The following is a 14,230-nucleotide window of genomic DNA, read 5'->3' as shown; positions in this document are numbered from 1 at the left end:
GACAGACCGCAGACATGCTCCATATCTTATTTTATGTGGTGCATTTTTGCTGTTTCCACTTCATGCAATGCAACGCAGCAACATTGCTTGCAGCCCTACGTTATGTGATATGTAAGTGACAATGTCCCTGTATACCTTTGTCAAGGGTTCCACTAGTACGTTGCAATACACCTTACAAAAGGAGACTAAAAGTCCATCTGGACCTGGGGTTCTACTCGTCTTACCACTCCTCTTTTGGTATAAGAGGGTGCTCCAACTCCAACAACAATAAGGGATCCAAGTGAGCAAAAGAGAATCCCTGCAAATAGGACTCCTATTGTTCCATAGGTAGGGCTTGTGCCTGATATAGAGTAGAACAAAAATCGGTTCAAATTCCTAAAATATCAGTCGTATTCGTATAACCTACATCTTTATCATCTTTTATCCTATGAATATAATATCATGTCTGCCGTTGTTTAAGTTTATATGCAAGCATCTGACTGACTTTGATGTCTTTTTCATAGTATTTTTGATTGAGATATAATTATTTCCTAGCAGCATTTTTCATGTATAGTTGTTTCCAGTTTAGCCTTAACCTTACACATTTCTCTGCATCCTTTTTATACTGAGCTTCCCATTTTGTCAAACAACCTTCTAGATCACACTTTTTCTCTTTTGTCAATCTAGTAAATCTAGTGGTGTGTGAGATTAGTTCACCTTGCAAGTTGGCTTTTGCCACATCCCATATTGTGACCCACGCCACCTCCCCATTATCCTTTTCTTCAAAATAATGTTCTTGGGACATTTGTGTCAAGTCTCTTAAACCCCGGTCTCCAAATACCACTTCATTTATGAACCATCTATAAGAGGATGACTGAGGGTAGGCACTCACATCAAACAGAACTGTTATTGGGGCATGGTCAGAAGACACTTAGGACTCTACAGTACCCTCTAGAGTTTTAGACACCAGGGACTAAGGTATTAGAAAAAAAATCAATTCAGGTGTGCGTAATCTATTCCCCATAGGAAGCGCTCTCCAAATATTATCCATTATCTTTGACTTGGAAGTAATGGACTGTCATCAGAAGATCTGGTGTTAGTCTGATAAACTGATACACTGCTGAATAGTAAGAGAAGCCGAAGGACTGCTGCCTGAATAGGTTGCGTTACAGATTGTTTTAAGGTGGTTTTAACGTCCATTTTTATATTTTGAGATTTATTGTTTTTAAGCTGATAGAGTTTCTGTGCTTACTACTCTCACTTGACATCATTGTTTGCACTTTGCACCTCTCTTACCACCACTAAGCTGGTGCCTTCTCATTACTGCTTTCGTCCCTTCCCTGGTCCGCCGCGGCTGTTGCAGATTGAGTGGAGGGCAGGACTTAGCAAGTTCCTCACTTCTGCCAGCACTGCCTGCCCCCAGTAGTTTGTGCTCTAGCTCTCTCGATAAATTGCACATGCAGCAGCGGACGTGCCGGCGGCGCGCCAAAGGCAAGGCCATCTGTGCCCGTTCGAACCCAGCCGGGTCCAAGGGCTGTTTGGTTGGATGCTCGGCCAAACAATTAAATATACGACAGAAGAACTGATAAGACTGATGCCGCCTTTCAGAAGGCTTGTAAGCATAATTTACACGTAGACAAGGGGGTGCTGACTTGTAAGAACTGCAATAAGGACTTGAGACTGACAAAATCAAGTACACAGCTGGGGGCAAAATTGTCTTCCCTCCTGTTAAACTGCCGGTCCCTTGCCAAACACAAGCATGAGATCTCTGAAGTATTAAATGACAAAAATCCTGATGCCATGTTTCTAACTGAAACATGGCTCAATGATAGTTCTACCCCTGCATCCTGGATGCTTTGCCAGATGGATGTGGGATAGTAAGACAGGACTGGGTTGGACAGAGAGGGGGCGGAATAGCAATAATCTATATGTTAGACGGACCGGGAGGGTCGGCCGAGGACAAGGGGAGAGGTCTCCGGGGAGAGCCGTCTCCAGTGATCATACAGATGAGTAACTTCCCCCCCCACAGATACACACCACACAAGGATAGGATTTAACGTTCTTTATAGGCGATTTCTTAAGGTACGATGAAATGGTACAAGGAGGTCTGGACTCAGGGGTCCCCTCGATTCTAGTCTCTTGGTTTGGGAAAGGGGGTAGCGGGACAGTCTGGTTACCAATCTGGTAGCTGAGATGGTATGGTGGATAGCTCACAATCCTCGAGCTCGGTGTTCTAGCTTGGACGGGCCGCGGCAGCGCCAGCAGGTCCCGGTGAAGGTGGTCATTACACGGTCCGTGGCAGCGCCAGCAGGTCCCGATGAAGGTGGTCGTCACACGGTCCGCGGCAGCGCAGCAGGTCCCGATGAAGGTGGTCGTTACAACGGTCCGCGGCAGCGCCAGCAGGTCCCGATGAAGGTGGTCGTTACAACGGTCCGCGGCAGCGCCAGCAGGTCCCGACGAGGATGGATGATGCAGAAGGCCGCGGCAGCGCCAGCAGGCAGGACGATAATTCACAAGGCAGGGCTACGGCAGCGCCAGTAGTCCGTCAAGGCTGAGTTCTTCTCGGTGTCTCTCGACTCCAGGATACAACTGCCTTCCTGCTCTGGAGCTGCCCTAGTTATAGGTCTGGCGCACTTTGATGTCCGGACCCTCGCACTTGGAGGTCGGGGGGTCCGGGATGAGGGAGTCCAGACACCCAGCAGGGGGTGGAGCCAGCGCCCGGGGGAGCTGGAGGGCGATCGGCACCTGGCGGGGGAGAGCCATCGACACTTCTTTCTCCCATTGACCTGCCAAGTGGTCCGTTTACCTCCTGGGTGGATGGTGGTGCCGGGATGTCGGGGCCGGGCCAGGCCCAGGGTTAGGGTCGAGCTGAGGCCTGCGGCCTCGTGGCGCAGTGTCCAAGATGGCGGCTGATCCGGCCGGGGGAGCCGGTAGTGGTTCGGCCCCATGATACATGGATGTCCGGGGGCAGGAGTTCCGTCGGGAGACGGGGTGCGGGTTGCTCTTGTGGGTAACACCTGGGAGTCCGGGGCTTGGGCCTTGTCATGCGGGGAGGGAGCAAGCCCTTCATGTGGCCTGTCCAACATGCGTCCCCCCCAGCTGAAGGCGGGGAGAGTCACCCATCCTCTTGGGGACTCTCCTCGTCGAGGCGGAAAAAGCGTGACAGGCCATCTGCGTTGGCGTGGTCTTGGCCCGGTCGATGTTCCACAGTGAAGTCCATCCCCTGCAGGGAGATGGACCAGCGCAATAGTTTTGGGTTTTCCCCCCGCATGTGCATTAGCCACTGCAGGGGTCGATGATCGGTTTGCACCCGGAAGTGGGTACCGAAGAGATAGGGCCGGAGCTTTTTGAGGGCCCACACCACCGCGAAGGCCTCCCTCTCGATGGTGCTCCAGCGCTGTTCTCGGGCCAGGAGGCGTCTGCTGATGAAGGCCACCGGCTGGTCAAGACCCTCGGGGTTCAGCTGGGAGAGAACCGCCCCGATGCCGTGGTCGGAGGCGTCCGTTTGCACAATGAATTCCCGACTGTAATCGGGGGCCTGGAGCACAGGGGCGGTGCACAGGGCGGCTTTCAGCTTCTCGAAGGCCGCTTGACAGTCGGGGGTCCAGTTAATCTTCTTCGGGTGGTTTTTGGACGTGAGACCCGTGAGGGGCCCCACAATGCTGCCATAGTCCCTCACGAACCGCCGGTAGTAGCCGGTGAGTCCCAAGAAGGCTCGGACCTCGGTCTGCGTGACTGGGGGTTGCCAGGACTGGATGGCAGCGATTTTGAGTTGCAGAGGGGCCACCAGACCGCTTCCCACCTGATGTCCGAGGTAGGTCACGGACCCCTGACCAATTTGGCACTTGCCGGCCTTGATTGTGAGGCGGCCCGCTGGAGGGCTTGCAGGACCTCTCGGAGGTGGTGGAGGTGGTCGGACCAGTGGTGGCTGTACACAGCGATATCGTCCAGGTAGGCGGCGCTGAACTCTTCGAGCCCCGCCAAGACCTGGTTCACTAGTCGCTGAAAAGTAGCTGGGGCATTCTTCATGCCGAAGGGCATGACCTTGAAGTGGTAGTGGCATCGGGGGTAGAAAAGGTGGACCGTTCTTGGGCTCGGGGTGTGAGACCGATCTGCCAGTAGCCCGCTGTCAGGTCGAAGATGCTGAGGTAGCGGGCAGCCCCCATGCGGTCGATCAATTCATCCGCTCGGGGGATGGGATGAGCGTCGGTCCTGGTGACAGCATTCAAGCCCCGATAGTCGACGCAGAATCGGAGTTCAGGAGTGGTGCCGGGGGCAGCGGCTTTGGGGACCAGCACGACCGGGCTGGCCCAGGGGCTGTCCGAGGGCTCGATGACCCCGAGCGTGAGCATCTTGGACACTTCCTCTTGGATGCAGGCCCGCACCCGATCTGGTACGCGGTATGCCCGGTGTCTGATAGGGGGACTGTCCCCAGTGTCCACGTCGTGCAAGCACCAGGGGGTGACCCCTGGGGTGAGGGAAAACAGAGTAGCAAACTGCAGCAGGAGGTCCCGGCAGCCTTGGCGTTGCTCTGGGGTGAGGGCATCGGAGAGCCGGACCCCGTCCACGGAACCGTCTTTCTCCTGAGTCTTCAGGAGATCAGGGAGAGGCTCGGAGTCTTCTTCCGCCCCACTGTCTGTAGCCATCAGGAGGCTGAGTTCCGAGCGCACAAAGTGGGGTTTGAGTCTGTTGGTGTGGAGGACCCGGAGGGGGTTCTGGGGAGACTCCATATCGATGAGATAGGTGACGGGGCTCTTGCGTTCGACCACTTTGAAGGGCTCCGTCCACTTGTCCTGCAAGGCACATGGTTCGGTGGGGGACATCACCCACACTTGTTGACCAGGTTCGAATTCGACGGAGGAGGCATTTTGATCGTACCATTTTTTCATGTCCTCCTGACTGGCCTCAAGATTCGCTTTTGCCATTTCCCTGAATCGCCGGGTCTGATTGCGTAGTGCCAGGAGGTACTTGAAGACGTCTGGAGGGGTCTTTAGCGGGGCCATCTCCCAACCTTCTTTGACTAGGCTGAGGGGCCCTCGCACAGGGTGCCTGTACAAGAGTTCGAAAGGGCTAAAACCGAGGGACTTCTGGGGAACTTCTCGATAGGCGAAGAGGAGGCACGGAAGTAGTACATCCCACTGGCGATGGAGGGGCTCTTCCAATCCCCCAATCATTCCCTTGAGCGTGCGGTTGAATCGCTCCACTAGTCCGTTTCCTTGAGGATGATAGGGGGTCGTGAATCGGTAGGTGACCCCGCACTGTTGCCAGAGGGACTTCATATATTTCGAGATAAAGTTTGTGCCTCGGTCGCTGACGACTTCTCGGGGGAAGCCCACCCGGGAGAAGATCCCCATTAAGGCCCGGCCGACCACCGGAGCTGTTACAGTTCGCAGGGGCACAGCCTCGGGGTAGCGGGTGGCGTGGTCCACCAGTACCAGGATGAACCGATGTCCTTGTGCTGTGCGGGGGTCCAGGGGCCCCACAATGTCTATTCCCACCCTCTCGAACGGGGTGGTGACAACTGGGAAGGGTTGCAGAGGTGCTTTGAGCTTGCGGCCGCTCTTCCCGCTGGCCTGGCACGTGGGGCAGGACCGGCAGTGGTTGAGGACGTCGTTTCGCATCCTCGGCCAGAAAAAGTGGGTCACCAGGCGACTGTAGGTTTTGTCCTGGCCCAGGTGTCCAGCCAGAGGGACATCGTGGGCCAAATTTAGCAGGAAGTCTCTGAAACGGAGGGGCACCACCAGCACTCGACTGGCCCCTAACTCCGCGATTCTCTGTTCACTGTATAACAGGTCGTTATCCCAATAGACCCAATGGGTTCCGGTGGAGTCCCCTGCGCTCTGGGCGATGGCTTGCTGGCGGAGTCCCTCGAGGGAGGGACAGGTCTTCTGCTCCTGGCGGAACTGTTCCTGGGTGGGCCCCCCTTCTTGACGCCACTGAGCCAGGCCGGGAAGGTCCTGGGGCTGGGCGACCCCTTCGGGGGTTTGCTCTGGGGGGTCGGTATAGTCGGTGTCCTCTACTGGAGCGATCGGGGGAGGAGGTGCAGGCCATTCTGGTTCCTCTGGTCGGGGGATGGCACGGGCGGCCATGGACCGGGTGGTTACGCACGCCCAGTCCGGGAGGCCCAGCATCCCCAGGTGCTCTCTTCTTTCGACGGCGGCCCACGGGGAACTCTCAAGATCATTCCCCAGGAGACAGTCCACGGGGGCATCATCCCGGACCGTCACCTTCAACATGCCGGAGACCCCTCCCCATTCGAAGGGGACGCAGGCCATCCGACATAGACTCTCGGAATTGTCGGCTGAGCGGACGGGGCAGAGAATGTTCGGCAGGATCTGCTCGGGTTTTACCAGGTGACAGCGGACGGCCGTCACACTGGCCCCTGTGTCACGTAGGGCTTCGGCCCGGCGCCCATTAATGTTTACCCACTGGCTATATTTTCTGGTGTTGGCGGGTAGGGGGGCCCGCGGGACCATGTCTTTTCCCCCTAGGCACGCTAGAACCATGGCGGCCGGTTCCCACTCTTGTTGTGCCTGCTCGTATTCTTCTTGTTCTTCGGAGATTTGTTCTCCCCCCAGGGCGGCGGCAGCTACCTGGCGGGGTTTTGGAGTTTGGTTCTTTGGACAGTTCGGGTCATTGGCGTAGTGGCCGACTCGCTGGCATCGGTGACACGTGACGTTGGCTCGGAACCCCGGGCGCATCGGGGGGTTCCCCCGGCTGGCCGGGGGCGGGGTGCTGGCAGCGGGAGCGGCCGGGACGGTGTCTCTCCCTTGCCCCTGGCCTCCTCCTCCTCCTCGGGGACGGTGCTGACCTTGGTTGTTCCGGTTCTGCTCGTGTGGCCCTCTCCGGCCCACTCGGGTGCTTTCCCACCGGTCAGCTTCGGCGGCGAGTTGCCGTGGGTCAGTCAATTTACTGTCGAGGAGGTGCTGCCTGAGCTCGACGAAGCAGTTGTTAGACAGGTGCTCCCACACCATGAGATTAAAAAGTTGCTCGTAGGTCGTTACGTGGCTTCCCTTGATCCAACCCTCGAAGGCTCGGCTGAAATAGTTGACATATTCCACCCACGTTGTACCCGGGATCCGGGTGCAGTCCCGAAACCTCTGGCGGTACATTTCGGGTGTGAGCCCATATCGGGTGAGGAGGGCAGCCTTCATGTGGTCATAGGATTACATCTGATGGTCTGGGAGCTGCAGTAGGGCATCGCGGCCTTCGTTGACGAACCTCCCCCATAGGCCGGCTCCCCAGTCACTTCGATCGATCCGGTGGGAGGTCATGGCGATCTCGTAGGCCTTTAACCACTGTTGTATGTCTTCCTCTCGGTCATACTCTCGGACAACATCCTTGGGGATGTGGACTTTCTTTTCTGTCGCTCCCGGGGTGCGCGGTCTCTCGGGCACCTCCGGTTCTTTGTTCTGCTTCCGTAGTTCTATTTCTGCCAGTTTGCGCTCGTGTTCGAATGTTAGTCTTTTTTCTTCGAGCTCTCTCTGCCTCTGTTTTTCTTCCCGTTCTTCTCGGAGCCGCAGATGTTCTAGGTTCAGTTTTTGCTCGGCTAATTTTAGTTCACCGTCCATTTTGAGTCGTGCCATTTCTAACTCATGTAATCTGTTTTTTTCTCTTTCTTGGATCTCTTCCTGCGAGAGGCCCGTTCCTCGCTCCTCAGGAGCCGTGGCGTTCCTCTCCGATGCTGCACTGTTTTGGTCTGGGGATCCGGCGACCCCGGTTTCTGCCCACGACTCAATGGCGTGCTTAAAATCGTCTTTGGTACTCAGGCCGGTGGTAGCAATGCCTAGTTCCATGCAGAATTGTTTCAGTTCACGATGGCTATACTCTTCCAATTTATCCATCTGGAATTTCTCGGTGGATCCGCTCTCTTTGGTTAACATCGTGGTTTTGTCGTGGGGTGAGCTACTCTCTGTACGATTACGCGTTGATTCGGATCGCGCCGCTGGCCACCAATGTTAGACGGACCGGGAGGGTCGGCCGAGGACAAGGGGAGAGGTCTCCGGGGAGAGCCGTCTCCAGTGATCGTACAGATGAGTAACTTCCCCCCCACAGATACACACCACACAAGGATAGGATTTAACGTTCTTTATAGGCGATTTCTTAAGGTACGATGAAATGGTACAAAGAGGTCTGGACTCAGGGGTCCCCTCGATTCTAGTCTCTTGGTTTGGGAAAGGGGGTAGCGGGACAGTCTGGTTACCAATCTGGTAGCTGAGATGGTATGGTGGATAGCTCACAATCCTCGAGCTCGGTGTTCTAGCTTGGACGGGCCGCGGCAGCGCCAGCAGGTCCCGGTGAAGGTGGTCGTTACACGGTCCGCGGCAGCGCCAGCAGGTCCCGATGAAGGTGGTCGTCACACGGTCCGCGGCAGCGCCAGCAGGTCCCGATGAAGGTGGTCGTTACAACGGTCCGCGGCAGCGCCAGCAGGTCCCGATGAAGGTGGTCGTTACAACGGTCCGCGGCAGCGCCAGCAGGTCCCGACGAGGATGGATGATGCAGAAGGCCGCGGCAGCGCCAGCAGGCAGGACGATAATTCACAAGGCAGGGCTACGGCAGCGCCAGTAGTCCGTCAAGGCTGAGTTCTTCTCGGTGTCTCTCGACTCCAGGATACAACTGCCTTCCTGCTCTGGAGCTGCCCTAGTTATAGGTCTGGCGCCCTTTGATGTCCGGACCCTCGCACTTGGAGGTCGGGGGGTCCGGGATGAGGGAGTCCAGACACCCAGCAGGGGGTGGAGCCAGCGCCCAGGGGAGCTGGAGGGCGATCGGCACCTGGCGGGGGAGAGCCATCGACACTTCTTTCTCCCATTGACCTGCCAAGTGGTCCGTTCACCTCCTGGGTGGATGGTGGTGCCGGGCTGTCGGGGCCGGGCCAGGCCCAGGGTTAGGGTCGAGCTGAGGCCACGCGGCCTCGTGGCGCAGTGTCCAAGATGGCGGCTGATACGGCCGGGGGAGCCGGTAGTAGTTCGGCCCCATGATACATGGATGTCCGGGGGCAGGAGTTCCGTCGGGAGACGGGGTGCGGGTTGCTCTTGTGGGTAACACCTGGGAGTCCGGGGCTTGGGCCTTGTCATGCGGGGAGGGAGCAAGCCCTTCATGTGGCCTGTCCAACACTATACATTTCCCATAAAATGTTGTATAAGTGAAGCCAGCATAGAGAAGTGTGAGTGCCTCTTTTTTACTCTCTCGGTAGTAGACAATAAGACAATAGCGGGTTTTCTGATCTATCGTCCACCTGGCCCAGAAACACAGTTCATAACTAGCCTAGGGGAAATAGTGATACATACAGCAATACGTCACAACAAACTCCTCGTCTTAGGTGACCTTAATATACATTTTGATAAAACCAATAATCCGGTACAAGCTGTTTGTAATGATCTCATGATGTTTAATTTAGCACAGAAGGTTAGCACGCCAACTCATCAAGCGGGTCACATTTTAGACCGAATTTTCACTAATATAACAGATCTTGAAGTAGGTGCATCCTGGCCAGTCCTATGGCCTGACCACTGTATTATTCCATTCCTCATTACGCACCAGAGTCCTTCAGTTGAAAAGCTTAAACACACGACTACTCGTAGGAAATGGGTCAATTTTAATTCAGATACTTTCACACAGGCACTGCAACAAAATGAGCCTTATATGGTGGATAAGGACATAAATGTAGCAAATGGACACGTGGTAGCTTGGATAACAGAAACTCTGAATGAAGTAGCGCCCTGGACTACAATAAATATCAAGAGGGAGAAGGCATCGGCCCCTTGGTTTAATGAGACATTAATAAAAGATAAACAAAAAGTACAAAGTAGAACTTAAATTATATCACGCAATGATAAAAATAAACGTGCTGCAATTTTTGATACCGAAAAGATTGAAAGGGCAAAAAACTTATCAAAAGAAATGTTTATTATACTTAAATCTTTACAGTCAACTGAAAAACGAATTGAGCGACCTATCACCACAGAGGAGTCATACAATAAAATCACAAACATTTTTGCAGGGAAAGTGGCAAGCATTTATGACACTTTCCCAATGGAAGCGCAGGTATGCATCTTGGACACAGTATTTAAGGGTGAAACCCTCGATGTTTTCAAGGTATTAGAGCCAGATAAGATGAGGAAGCTAGCAAACAGAATCAAATCAGGATCCCCGAGAGATTCAGCATCTCCAGAATTGCTGATGCAGGGAGAAAACTGCATTATACCATTAATTTCGGGGCTAGTTACCTGACCCTTCCAGTCGGGAGAGGTCCCGTATGACTGGAAGCAAGCTATGGTTTGGCTGTTAAAGAAAAAATTCAAATAGACCTTTCGGTGCTAGATAACCTATGCCCCATCTCGCTTTTACCCTTTTTTGCACAAATTGCGGGAAAGGTAGTTAATATACAGTTGAACAGCCACATTGATCGAAATAATCTTATGCACCCCTCGCGATCACGATTCCAAGCCGCACATTCCACTGAGACAGCACTTCTTTTGGCAACAGAAACCCTAATACAGCATTCGGACGAAGGACATATAGCTGTGCTGATCCTGTTGGATCTCAGGGCAGCTTTTGACACCGTCTCCCACAGTCTTCTTTTTCAAAGATTAGACACGTGTGGTGTTAGGGATTTGGCCCTATGCTGAATGGTATCCTTTTTGTCATAGCGGGGTTTCTTGGTCACACAAGGAGCACATATATCCAAGAGTATTTCCCTGGCACAGGGAGTTCCCCAAGGCTCAATTTTAAGCCCCACACTGTTCAATCTATATATGGGGCCACTTGCTAATATAGTGGAAGGGCATAAGTTATCTATTGTATCCTACGCTGACGATATTCAGTTAATCATCACACTGTCCCAAAATCCGGATTATACTGCCCAACAATTTTCCCAATGCCTAGAAGAGGTAAATGCATGGATGTCCAATCATTGCCTGAAACTTAATGGTAGCAAAACGGAGGTGATGATAGTCAGAAGGACTCCATCTGTCTGGACATCAGCATGGTGGCCTGAGATGCTTGGCCACCTACCAATCCTGAAACCAGAAGTCAAAAACCTTGGAGTGTGGCTTGACTCCAATCTGACTTTTGAAAGTCAAATCCGGAAAGTTAAAGGCAAATGCTTTGGGACATTGAAGGTCCTGAGGAAGGTCCTTGACCTACTACCTGTCAACGCCAGGAAAATACATGCCATAGTCACCTCTCAGATTGACTACGGTAATGTCCTATATTTAGGGTCATCAAAAAAAGACTAATGAAGCTGCAATCAATACAAAATGCAGCAGCTTGCCTAGTGTTGAATCTCCCTAAGAGAGCATCGATAACAAAAGCCCTAGCCAGATTGCACTGGCTACCGTTGGAAAAAATAATATTGTTTAAGGCAACGTGCGTCTGCCACCGGATTCTGGCTAAAAAAGGTCCACGGTACCTTCATACAATGATTACAGCTCATATGCCCAGCAGAAACCTGAGATCAGAAGGCAAAATGCTAGCGATGGTTCCTAGAATCAGAAAGGCTAGGATGGTTGGCAGGTCGTTTAGATACCTGGCAGCTAAGCACTGGAATGCACTACCAATCGATATAAGAACAGAACCCTGCAAAGCATCCTCTCGTAAAAAGATGAAGACATGGCTTTTCCCGCAAAGAAATTAGAAAGACCCCCCAACACCTCCTGACACCTACCTATGGGCCGAGGGCTTACTTGTTATACCCCAGCCTTTGCTATCTGATGTTCGGCTACGAGCACAGGGACACACCGGCGGTGTAACCATTCGCTCTACAAATGTATAAACAAAACTAAACTGTTGATATGCTGAAAAGACACAATGAATATGGTCTAAGACAGTTGCTTTTGGTACTTGATCTCCCGGAAAATGTTGAAACAAAGATTACACATGTTTCTTCAGGTTTGCATTGCTCATGGTAGCATGTATGCCTCTGATGTGTATGTTGTTTATTTGATAAAGGATCTTGTAGTCCTCCATTGTTTCAGACAGCATCATCTGGTGGGTCTCAAGGGTTGTGACAGCGTGGTCATTCTCCTGCTTTTAGTTTGTTTCTATCATATCTAATCAAATTTGTGTTTCTTGAGCAGCATAGTGAAGATCAGAGATTGCTTTTGGAAAATCAGTGCAAAGTGATGTGAGATCATTCTTAAACTCTTTTAGCAAGTGTTTTATGTCGCCCTTTGTAGCTGGAGAAGCCATAAGTAAAGTGTTTCCATCCACGTTGGCACCGTCTGTGGATCCACCACTTACAGACTTTAGCTGACTTTCCAGCAGACAGTATGTCTTTAATAGTGCTAATTTGCGTTTTTTACCCAGAGGAATCAGAAAACACAGCCACAACCACCCAAAGTAAATACGGATATCAATATGAAGATCTAATGTGAAGGACTGTTACACCATCACCCCCAAGTGTCCTGCACTAGTCTTTAGTGCATTACAAGTATATCGCAGTTGGTGTCCTCTGCAAGCCTAGTTCGCTGGCCTTTCACCCCCAGTCCCTATTCTTTGAAGGTTAGTGTATAGTCCTACCTGGAGGGGAAATGAAAAATGACTTATTCTCAGGTCAGTTGGTAGGCCGGGTGGCTGGCTGCAGGCCCGCGGACCAACCTGCTTGGTACCCAGAAGGAGAATGCTGAATTATTTGCCTTCAAGAATGACAGCCAATTTTCAGGCCTTCAGGATCCTAGCACTCAGTAAGAATTATCATATTCCAAGCCCCTTCAGCTTTCCCTTGTATCGTCAGCACTATCCTGGCACACCTGGGGCCGTATTACACAATGCAGTGCATTTTCCTTGTTTGCACCTAGCGCACCTTTCAAAACATATTTTTGTGGCACACAGTCAGCGCGCATCCTGATGGCTTCTTTACCTTTGATTCCGTATCTATAATACAGCACGGGCACAGAGGCAAAGAGATTCCCTTATTTGCATGATGCCATGTCCCATTCAAATGAGAGAATGCGCTCTAAAGATAGCGCTGCCTCTATATATGCGCCAGCACTCTCTGTATCTGTGGCCCCTTCTGTAACACCAAAGAGCCCCAGAACACACAAAGCGGGCATTTTATATAATATGGCCCCTGGTACACTGCTGCTGTTACCTGCAGGACCTGCTCCTCACCTAGCTATTGTCTTGTGTCCTTACAGTATCACAATCTGATCCTACTTGGAGGGAGATTGAGGGACTGCCCATCCTCACAGCGGAAGACGAATATAGCATGTTACAACACATGCTAATACATCGCATACTATTACAACGCAGTTGTTACAACGACCGCGTTTTTAGTACGCAATATCTCAACATCGCAAGTCATTACAACGACTTACTGTAGGGGGCGTACTGGACTTGGGAATAGTATTATTTATTACTCCTACTCCAGTTTGCACAACAGCAGGGAAGGTGTTGGATTTTATATCCAATACCTTTGCGCCCCATACAGCAAGTCATTGTAATGACTTGCGATGTAAAGGTATTGCGTACTAACAACGAGGTTGTTGTAACGACCACGTTGTAATAGCATTGCGTTGTTTTAACAGCGTTGTAAATGCTGTTTCCCCCAGAAGACCCACTTAACACCCAGCAGGAGCTCCAGCATCAGTGTAGAGAGACAAACTTCTGTCTCACAGAGCGGCCTCGTGGTGGGCATCTTGGCCCAGTGCAGGGCATGGAAGAGCCACCGTTCCTAAGCGAACTATAATGCCCCAAATCTTTATGCATTCCCAACTCTGCTCTCAGTACATTACGCAGCGTCGAGCACCCCAGCTAATTTCCAAATGTTTAGCTCCTGTTTTTAGCTCCTATTGTATTTAAAGAGAGCTTCGGAGAGGTGCGCCATTCCGGGTCCTCGCTCAGGCCACACACACCCCAAATAATGCTTGTTTTAATGTGCAGGCATTCGTCCCATAGCTTGTCCCCTTGGAACAAACATCGGAGTGTATTATTTTCAATAACTCCAGCTTATGTTGATATATATTTTGTGTCTCCTGCAATATTACTCGGCTCAGCTCAATGTAGCTTTATCATTGCATAGCAACTGAAACCCACCCCTTCGGCATTACCTTATTCACTCTCTTCACTGCCTCCTGTCACTATTAGATCCCTGGCTGCTGCTGTTCTTTAAAAAGAAAGTCTGAATTTGTGCCTGCATGTTCTCACGGGTAGCGATAGAACACTGTGCTGCTTTCACTCTATTTGGTGAGGAGAAATATACGCTTTTGGTTATGATGAACGTTTTTATTGAGTAAAAAAAAATATTTCAAAT

Source organism: Triturus cristatus, chromosome 11 (genome assembly GCF_964204655.1).
Source record: "Triturus cristatus chromosome 11, aTriCri1.1, whole genome shotgun sequence".
Lineage (NCBI taxonomy): Eukaryota > Metazoa > Chordata > Amphibia > Caudata > Salamandridae > Triturus > Triturus cristatus.
The sequence above is the reverse complement of the archived record's forward strand: the minus strand, read 5'-3'. Positions refer to the sequence as shown.